Source organism: Centruroides vittatus, unplaced genomic scaffold (assembly GCF_030686945.1).
Source record: "Centruroides vittatus isolate TY-2023 unplaced genomic scaffold, ASM3068694v2 contig_651, whole genome shotgun sequence".
In the NCBI taxonomy this organism is placed as follows: Eukaryota; Metazoa; Arthropoda; class Arachnida; order Scorpiones; family Buthidae; genus Centruroides; species Centruroides vittatus.
The window spans coordinates 3,059,253-3,069,885 of NW_027122405.1; positions in this window are offsets into that span (position 1 = coordinate 3,059,253).

A 10,633-nucleotide genomic window follows, 5' to 3' on the forward strand; every position below is an offset into this window, starting at 1 on the left:
CAAGCCACGAAGCATTCCCTCCTCTCTCTCCTAGCATCCTGGATGATGGACTTCAGCAGAAAGTTGTGTTCAGCGCAGTCTTGGTAGTGGAGGAAACCCTTTTGGGACGGCGAGAGGCGATCATTGGCAACACACCACTTGAGGAGCCTGTCTGCCAGACACGCGGTGTAGAGCTTGCCTAGGGTGTTGGATAGGCAGATGGGTTGCCAATTATGAAGATTTGATGTATCACCCTTCTTGTGGATAAGCACTGTAGATGACTTCCTCCAGCTGGTGGGGATGTGCCCGGTCCTCTGCACGGCATTGAAGACTGCCGCCAAAATAACCCCTGTTGGATCGACGCGTCGCCAGTGGTGGTACCTTACCTTGTCAGGTTCTGGAGCAGTATTACGTCCTTTGGCCATTCGGGTGGCGACTTCATCTGCCGAGAAGGGGATGTTCAGCGGGTCGTTTGTCGCTGGGGGTGGATCTTGCACTGCCGGAACCTGGGAGGTGGTGACAGGGAAGTGTCGTTCGTTGATAGCACGGAAGTGGCTGTATGTCTTGTCAGACTCCACCTGGCAGAAGCGTGAATCGCCGCCAATTATACGATCGAAGGCCCGTCTTCGGTTGGTTCTATAAAGCCGCTGGATCACGCTGGCTTCTGGATGGTGGTTCCCTTGAATACTAGAGGAAGAACGCTGGTTGGTATGCGGCTCGCGAATGTCGCAGATGTTGTAGGTGAGTTGAAGCAGGTCAGCTAAGATGCTTTCCAACATATCTTCATCGACGGCCGGATGGCCGAGCGGTCAAGGTGGCAGCCTACCGCTCTGGGGGACCCGGGATCGAATCCGAACGGGTCGAATAATCCCCAGGAATTTTTCGGGGGGTGATTCGTTCGGATATGTCGGGCCCCGTCCCTCACCACCCGGTCGCCCCATTGTGGGCTGGCCGAACCCATAATGGGCCTACTAAAAGAGGCCCTCTTAGTGACCACAGGGCGGAAAGAGTTAAAAAAAAAAAAAAAAACATATCTTCATCCAGAGCCGCATCAAAGCGGCTAGCCCAGGCCAGGGCCCACTGTGGGGGCTCGTTGGTGGAGGTAGAACCGGCTGGAGCAATGGGCGATGGTGGCGCTAAAGACGTGATGTCCTGTGGAGCATGTCTATTATCTGAAGGATATGGTTGATCCATGGACGGAGACACCAGTTCAAGAGGATGTGGCGGGCCTGGAGGATCCTGTAAAGGAATAAGAGTTGCGCTGTTGGACACACCTAATGAAGGGGTAGTTGATGAAGTAGGTCGTGCAGTCCAGGCAGGTTGGCTCATAGGCGGTCGGGCATCCTCTGAGGTTTGCTTCTTAGGATGACGTTGGCTGCGACGTGGTTTAGTAACAGCTGGAATCGTTGCAGGCGGGTCTTCGCATAGAACTTGCGTAGGACGTTCGGCTGTTGCATGGTCGCTGTTGCTTGGAGGGGATGTCGACACTGGCGAGGAAGTTCCCTGCTCCTGGCTACCCTCGACGATAGCGTGTAGAGACCTTGTCGTTCTTCTGGGGTGAACGGGAGTTGGTCTGCTAGATGGAGATGGAGTGAAAGAGTCTGAAAAAGAAGAAGCAGAGCAGCTAGCAGGCGACAAAGCAGTGTCCGATTGCAAAGGTGTCTGGCTAGAGGTAGGTTGACTATCAAGCAGCAAACGTGCCGGCCTTGTGGACCTCCGTGGGCGAGAAGAGGCTGGAACATCAGGAGAAGGTGACCCAAGGGTGTGGTCCTCACTCGAGTAGAAGCATTCTGGGAAGCCTGGCGGATTCGCTTCTTCGTCCTGTATCTTCTCCTGGGCCTGAAAGGAATATTGGTCTTTTTCCGGTCGGCCGGGACTGGAGCCGGGGGCGTGTGTGCCTCGATGCAACTACGGCAGGAGTCTGCCCGTCGTTGGTGAGCTTTCATGGTTTTGAGCTTATCTAGAGTGATCCCACATGCCCGGCATTCAAAGATTAGGTTGGACGCTAGTTCACGCTTCAAATGCTTAACCAATCCTGCATGGTCATTAACACGAGCAATCTAAATGCTATGCTATTACTTTAAATTGTCCATAATGCGTTACAATTGTTTAATAATCTCCTATAACTATGTTGTGGGTAACCGAAAAGAATTATGTAACGAGAAAATATAGTATTTAACCGGAATAAAATATAGTATACGTATAGTATAGTATAGTATACTGAATAACCGGAATAAAATATTATATTTTATTCCGGTTATTCAGTCGTATGCGTTGTGAATGGTTTATTTTACACAATGAATATATTAGCCTATATTCTATTTTTAAAAATCTAGAAACGAGTTGCATTACTTTATTAGAAAAAAGTTAAAATTGTGTTTGGAGCTATCTGTTACGAGATTTTATTTTAAAAACTTTTTATATTATTAATTACTATATAATGGCAAAAGGCTTTGTTTTGAAGGTACAGACGAGCATAATTTAAAAAAAAAAAAAATTATAAATGCCAATAACGAGCAGAATTTTAAGTATGACCTCACTGGAAATGTGACACACAACGACCCGTCTATCTTCCCACCCCGTCGATCTTTAACCACCAAGATTTAATAGCACTAATCCTCTTAATACACAAACCTCCCTGCCTATCAGAAATTTTCGATAACAGGTACAGGAGCTATTAAGCTTCAAAATGGGTGAACAAAACCGTGACACAGAGATACACACACACGCAGTCACATACTCACTCTGACATACAGGAAAGAAACCCAACTTGTTGCATTTTTCGACGTTTCAAGGTCTCCTGAGTCTAAAAATTGAAATCACTTCCCTCTCAATTTTCAGAGAGGAAGGAAATAATAATAATAACAAAACAAATCTGATCAAATATGATAAAATAATTGTTTATAAATAATTTTTGTGTACACAAAACATATGCAAGATCGTTTACATGTATTTATAAACGAAACTATCAATACTACTTTTTATTTTGTCATTTCAATTTCGAGGGCTCCTTCTTCCTGCCTAGTTACGCCACTGCAAATGAAAACAATAAACGGATTCTATTGTATCGCTTTCCTACCGGATACTGTAGGAATAGATCCAACGCAGGAACTTCTTGTTACCAACGATACGAATACAAGTCTAACTTCAAGTCACCCACTAGCGTGCAACACTGTCAGACCAAAACGATAGACTTTTCTACAAGGGGAAAAGGTTTTCCTAAGATATTTCTTCTCCCGACCAGAGCCGTAACTAGGCAGGTGCAACAGGTGCACCTGCACAGGGCCCACTTGGAAAGGGGGCCCAAACTGCTGTTCACAATTATATTTCTAAATTTTAAATTTTTCCGCCTTTCTACAGCGCGGTTTGGCGATTACATTTTGCCTTACTTAGACCCTAAATGTCTGTTCACCAGTGTTCCCAACCGTGGCGACTTTTAGAGGGACGTAGTGACGTTGCGGCAACCGCAGACAAATCAGCCAAAAGTAGCGACTTTTGAAATCTTTTTTATTTATTTTTTGAGAAATTTAAATTTATGTTTAGTTTTCAAATTTACAAATTTTTCTCTATAGCGCTCTCTGGCAACGACTAATATTATTACGATATACAAAACCGTATTTTTAGATTTTTCTAGTGTCCAGAGCTAGAAATCTGTAAAGGTAACATTTTGTAACAAAAGTAAATCTGCCCGGAGATTTTTTAATTGCTAAATTGATATAATTAATGAATTTGCTGAAATGGAAGCCAGAAAATTTCAATTAAAATAAATATTATTATTTTCCCAAACCAAATAAATTAAGGGGCCTAAATTCAAATTCTTGCACAGAGCACAGGAATGGCTAGTTACGGCTCTGCTCCCGACAGTACATATATCTATCTACTCAGGAAGATTTAGAAATTCGAAAAAAAAAAAAAAACTTGGTAAGTATTTAAATTTTATTAAAGACACTATAGCCAAATTAGGTCTTTTCCAAGTGTCAGAGAAATCAAAGAATAAAAATATTAAAACACATTAAAACAGAGACAACGTTTTTATTTATTTTGTTATTTAAGTTACAGTTCATTTTACAATTGAATTATGAAAGTGAAAATCTTTATAAATAAACTATAAGACCAACCTTTCTTCGTTTTTGGGCAGAATCACTTTTTTTCCTCTTCCTACCGTCTTGCCATTGTATTTCTCCGTTTTCCTTTAGAATATGCAAAATCTGTGGTTAATTTTAAACTGTTATTGATGATATTTTGAATATAACTTTAACATTATTAAGATATTTACTAAAATAGTCCTTCAATTGCCAAGAGTTCATTATCTATCAAGTCCGTAAAGCAGTACTCATATGTTTTGACGCAATAATAGCATTTTTTAAAATTTATACTACCGGTATATTTTATTTTATACTTAATTTTACATTTTTATGTTTGAAATAATTATTTTATTTTATCACATTTCTCTACTGTTTATATAGAATATAAGAAAATAACTTGCATAATATAAATTGATACTTCCTATTTTAGCTACAATAGTTCATTAACTTTTAAATCCTGTATTCCGCGCTTTTGAAATCTATAAAAATCATGTTCTAATTTTCCGAAATCTATTTTAATGTTTGCTAAAATATGATTGCTGAATAAACGAATAATATATAGGGCAGTGTTTATGGTCAGCGCTTTTGGGCGTATTATAATTATTAATTTAATTTTTTTCGGAGTGGTGCCAAAGGCCGGTTGAAACTTCCAATTTCTCGTGGTTTGATACAGATTGTAGGTTGAGTATTGCTAGAAGAAAACAGGCGTTGAACAGGATGAGACGAGCGAAGATTGGAAATAGTGTAGCTGTGAATAATTTTGTTAAAGAACGTATTGTGACTCTCAATTTATGTAGAGCTAAGAAAAAGCTTTTTCTACGGAGGATTAATAAAAATTTGGCGTCTGGTACAGTAAACGTTAATTTTTTTTTGTTAAAAGGAAATATAGGGAGCTTTCAGATCTTGATTGGGTAGCTTATTTTTCAAGGAAATTTCACTCTAGAAAATACTTACCGGGTATTTCTGTATATAACTGGTGTGTGAATTGACAGGATGACGTGTTGGATACGGAGTTGACAGAACAGGAAGTCAAAAAGGTTTTAGTTACTATGAAAAACGGTACTGTTCCAGGTATTGATGGTATACCAGTGGATCTATATAAGTACTTCCCAGGCTTGATTAGATATATGGTAGATTTATTTAATAATGTTTACCAATCAGGAATGATCATTTGGATTGGCGTATATGTAAGACTATTCCTATATTTAAAAAGGATTTACCTGATAATTATAATTTCTTCACTACCGGCAATTTCTAAAGTTTTTGTTTTGTAAAATTTTATGTAAGCGATTGGTAATTTGGTTGAATAAGTTTGAAGTACTCTCTGATTTCCAGGTTGGTTTCCGGTCTGGTTTCTCAACATTGGACAATATTTTTGTTTTATATGCTTTAATTCAAAAGTCTTTACAGAAGAAACGGGGTAAACTTTACGCTGTTTTTCGTTGACTTGACATCGGCATTCGATTCTTTAGGTAGAGACCTTTTGTGGAGACAGCTTTTGAAGATTAGTTTGAGTTATAAATTTGTAAATTTCTTGATTCAGTTATATACTAATACAGAGGCATGTGTGTCCAGTAAAGGGGGTACGTCTGATCTTTTTTCACGTTAAAAGGAGTGAAATAGAATTGTGTATTGAGCCCAATATTATTCAATTTATATCTAAATCTACTTGTAAGTAAATTTAGCGACTCCGAATTAGTGGGCATTGATCTTCTGAGAACGGAGGTGAAAATCTTGACATACGTAGATGATTTGGTTGTTATGGCAGATTCGCCTACAGGTCAGCAGAGAATGATTTTTGGGAGTTAAAACTTTCTGTTAATATTAATAGATCTAAAATAATGGTATTCTGAAATGGAGGAAAACATTCTAAAAATGAAAATTTTTTTATACAAAATTGTAAAATAGAAATAGTTGATTAAGTATTTCGGGATATTTTTCCAGTCTAATAGGCGTTTTTTAAAGTATTTAAAGTATATTCATAGTAAAGTGAATATTTGGAGTTCCAAAGGGTCTCTCTTTATTTTAATATAATAAAAAATATTTTAAGATAGTTAAGCAAATAGTCGGTTAGTAAACTTACCGACTCCGCTAAATTATTATTAATCTCTCAAAGAGTAGTAGTGTGGGGAGATCGAATTGTATCCTTGTTGCAAAATTTTGGCTATGGAAATGATCTTATAATGTTAAATGAAACGATGTGTCCAATATTTTAATGAGATTGGCGAATAATTATTTAAATAAGTTTAAAGATAGAGCTGTTAACCATAAATATAATGAGTGGTATTTGGATATTTTTAATGAATGGGGGTCGGTAGCCGATTTGAATACAGAAAGACCATTTTGCATTATACAATCAGTGTTATATGTGCGATGTAATATATTTAGAAGAATGATAACTCCGTGTTTGGATTATTGTGAATTCTGTTGCACTCGTGTTAATTTTGATGCTGTTTATTAGTAACTAAATGTAAGGCTCTGATCACTAATCTTCACCAAAACACTTTTGGTGAAGATTACAGTCCGTTTCAAAATTATAAACACACCCAACATTTTTCAATAACAAAAACATTAAGTATAATAATGTGTTTATTATATTAGTATGTTGTTTACGACATCAATTTAAACATTTTCTGAAATTTTTGGAGCAATCTGAGAATTACAAAAAAAAAAAATTATCAGTTTTTCAATTTTTGAGTGTTTCAAAAGTATAAACACAGGTGCATAAAATTGGTATAATAATTCTTTATTACTTATTAGTTTAATTATTTGTCACCAGAGGCGAGTATCGTTCATTATTAAAAATGTGGCGTCAATTTTAAACGGTTTTTTGTGATTTAAAACAATTCCTCGTGAAAAAACACTAACAGAGTTGGAAATACGTTAAATTTACCAACTAAAAGTATCAGGACAATCTCTACAATCTCTAAGACAAATTTCTGCAGCTATAAATCGATCTACACGTGCTGTGAGAAATGTGTTAATTCAGGGTGAAAAATGTGGTAGAAATAAGCGATGTGGAAAGCCTAAACTCTTTACACCTAGAAACGAAAGAAAGGTTTTTCATCTACTGACGGTCAACAAGTTGTCTGTCAGAGAAGCAGCATCAACATTGCCAATTGCAGTTTCACCAGCAACTGTATGGAGATGTATGCATAATCATAAAAATGCCAAATTTACAAAAATGGCTGCTAAACCGAAATTAACACAATTGCACAAAACAGCTAGATTAAAGTGGGCCAAAGACAAGATGACATGGAAAAAGGAGTGGAAACAAATAGTCTTTTCAGATGAAAAAAAGTGGAATTTGGATGGACCTGACAGTTACAGTCACTATTAGCATGATTTGAGGAAGAACGAAGAAGTCAGAATGAGCAGATAGCAAGGAGGATCTGTGATGGTTTGGGCAGGATTTGGATGGGGAAATAAAACAGATACTGTATTTATAGAAGGTAGAATGAATTCAGAAAAGTATCAAGAACTGTTGTATCAAAATTTAATAACTTTTGAATCACTTATTGGGGGAGAAAACTGGCAATTCCAACGGAATAATCTGACATTTATACATCAAAGTTAACTAAAAATTGATTTGCTGAAAAAAACATTAATGTAATTGATTGGCCATCATGGAGCCCTGATATGAACTCGATAGACAATATTTGGGCATTGTGAGTTGTCTTGGTAATGGCCAAAACAGACAATACAATACTGTAAATGAATTGAAATTAGTTATCATGGATTGTTGGGAAAATATTAAACAAGAACAACTTCAAAAACTAGTAAAATGTATGTCTGATAGAGTATTTGAACTAATTAAACCAAATGGTGGACCTACAAAATATTTAAACATCACAAATCGTTTTTTCGTGCACGTGTGTTTATACTTTTTAAACAATCAAAAATTGAAAATCTGTGATAATTTTTTTATTTTTTTATATTTTTTTTGTAATTGTCAGATTGCTCTAAAAATTTCAGAAAATGTTTAAATTGATGTTGTAAACAACATACTAATATAATAAACACATTATTATACTTAATGTTTTTGTTATTGAAAAATGTTGGGTGTGTTTATAATTTTGAAACGGACTGTATTTATCGGTTCAATCATATAAGCAATTGTTAGAAGATTATAATAAATATCATTGTATTTATAGTTTTATTATTAAGATAAATGGCTAAAGGAATCTATTGATAATTTGTTTAGTCTAAGATAATTTTTCAGTTTAACCACCAGGAGGTGTGAATGTAGTATATTAGTGGATGATTTAATACTTGATAGTTGGCAGCGTCTATAGTCGGCGCTTTTGGGCGTATTATAATTAATAATTTAATTTTTTTCAGGTAATTGTTTAATTTTTTTTCTATATTATTTTATAGAATTTTTTTGTTTTCGTCGACTATTCGCTGCCATTTTTGTGTATATTTTTATTTCTTTTGTGGATATAATTATTATTGTTGTCGGTGTTGTTTGTTATTGGTATTAATATTGTGTTACTCGTTTTTTTTTCTTTTAACAGGCTAATTATTACGCGCTGTACTGTTAATAATAATGTATTTTGTACATTATTATTAACAATTGATAGTGATAATTGATACTGATGATTGTAAATTTTTTTCCTGTTGTAATATGCCCGTACATACAGGGTTTCCCTTGTACTATTAAATAATAATAGTACAATTATAATATATAATAAATAATTATAATTATAATAATTATTATTATATAAAACTTTGCGGAGCTGAAAGGAATTTCCTGCTGAAAAGTTTTCTTCTCCAGAAGATTTCAACGCTTCGACCATTAAAACAATACTTTTTCTTCAAATGTGATGAATGTTGTTATGCATTTTACAAGAATGTGTCACCGTAATTGAGATATAAAAATTGTTTCTTCTCTTCATTCTTATGCCTGACCTTATAATGAGTTGGCTCATTCTGAATGGGTGAAAAATAGACATTGAGTTCTCAAATTGACAAATCATCACGGATTTGAAGTACATTTCTATAGAAGATGATATTGGGAGACTTCTAAAATAATCATATAAAATAACAATTTATTTGATTTTTTGAAATTAAGCAAACTACGCCCCTTTAGAAAAAGCTCGATTAACAAATTAAACTTTTTTCTAAAGGAGCTCAGTTTGTTCATTTGTGAAAATAAAAATTAATGTTATTGCTTGGACAATGATGCTTCGAAAATTCGAAGCATCAGTATTTATGTATTCATTTTATATACAGTGTGTTCCGAAGTGGAAGCACTTTTACCTTTTACAGCGTGTTCTAGAGACCTAGGGAATTAAGAAATTTCTTATAAATATAGCCCTTCAAACGCATTGTTTCAGCGTAGAAGAGTTTAAGGTTCAAGCTAGATATCTCTTAAAATGCTGCTCTTCATCACTGCTAAGCGCTGCGGAATAGCTTCAATCTCTCAGTCCTTTGGCTTCTTGCCTTCAGAATCTTACATTTAAATGGCCGGATGACTGAGCGGTCAATGTAGAATCCCACCTCTCTGGGAAACTCTCAGAAGTTTTCCGGGGGGAAGTCCGTCCGGGTATGTCCTCACCACACGGCCACACCATTGTGGACCTGGACGAATTCATAATAGGCTTGCTAAAAGAAGACCTTAGTCTCTCCAAGACGGAAAGAGTTAATTTTAACCCTTCGTCACGTGCCTAGTGCCGATTCGGCAAATATTTCATAATATTTTTGTGACCCCCATTTTTTTTAATAATAATTTATATTTGTTAAATTATCTATAATAAATTGATTTTTTATTATTGCTTTATTTTTTATATAATAAATGTAAATCATAACTTTAATATTTCATTATCTATTTAAATAACATTCAAACTTCACAATTAAACATGAAAACTCATTAATTTTTAACAGAAAATAAAATAAGAAACATGTCGATAAATCGATCCAAAGTCGATGCTAAAACTAAACTTGTCGTAAAGATTTTGCATATCTTTTGCAAAAATATTTAAATTTTCAAAGCCTACTATTTTTCCTAATTATTTTTAAAATTTCAAGCATTAATAGTTTCTTAGAATTACTTTGGAATAAAAGAAGTAAATACTGGGGTGTACTGTACGTAGCATATTTGCATTTATTTCTTCTGTACTAACAAAGTTGTATGTAGAAAGAAATAAAAAATTAAAAAAAACTAAATAGGAAAACTTTATCTTTCTTATTTCACTTTTCAATACGATATTTGGTTATACATCAATTTTCTTTTTATTATATTCTGAAGGAAATTTTGCATAATTTGGCGGCCCAAACTTCTTACGGGCCCCCAGGGGGCCGCGGCCCCCTGTTAAGAATCACTGCTTTATAGCACAGAAACTGAAGGGCAGCGGGATTAAGGCTTTCCGCAACGCTTCTCAGTGCTACAGAGCACATCTGAAGGCGTTACTAGTCTGAATTTTAACACCTAGCGCTGAAACAATACGTTTGAAGAACTATGTTTATAAGACATTTTTGAATCTTGTAGCCCTGTAGAGCACGCGATGAAAATATCGCTACTTCCTCGCGGAACATCCCGTATAAATACCATTTTATACATTACAACC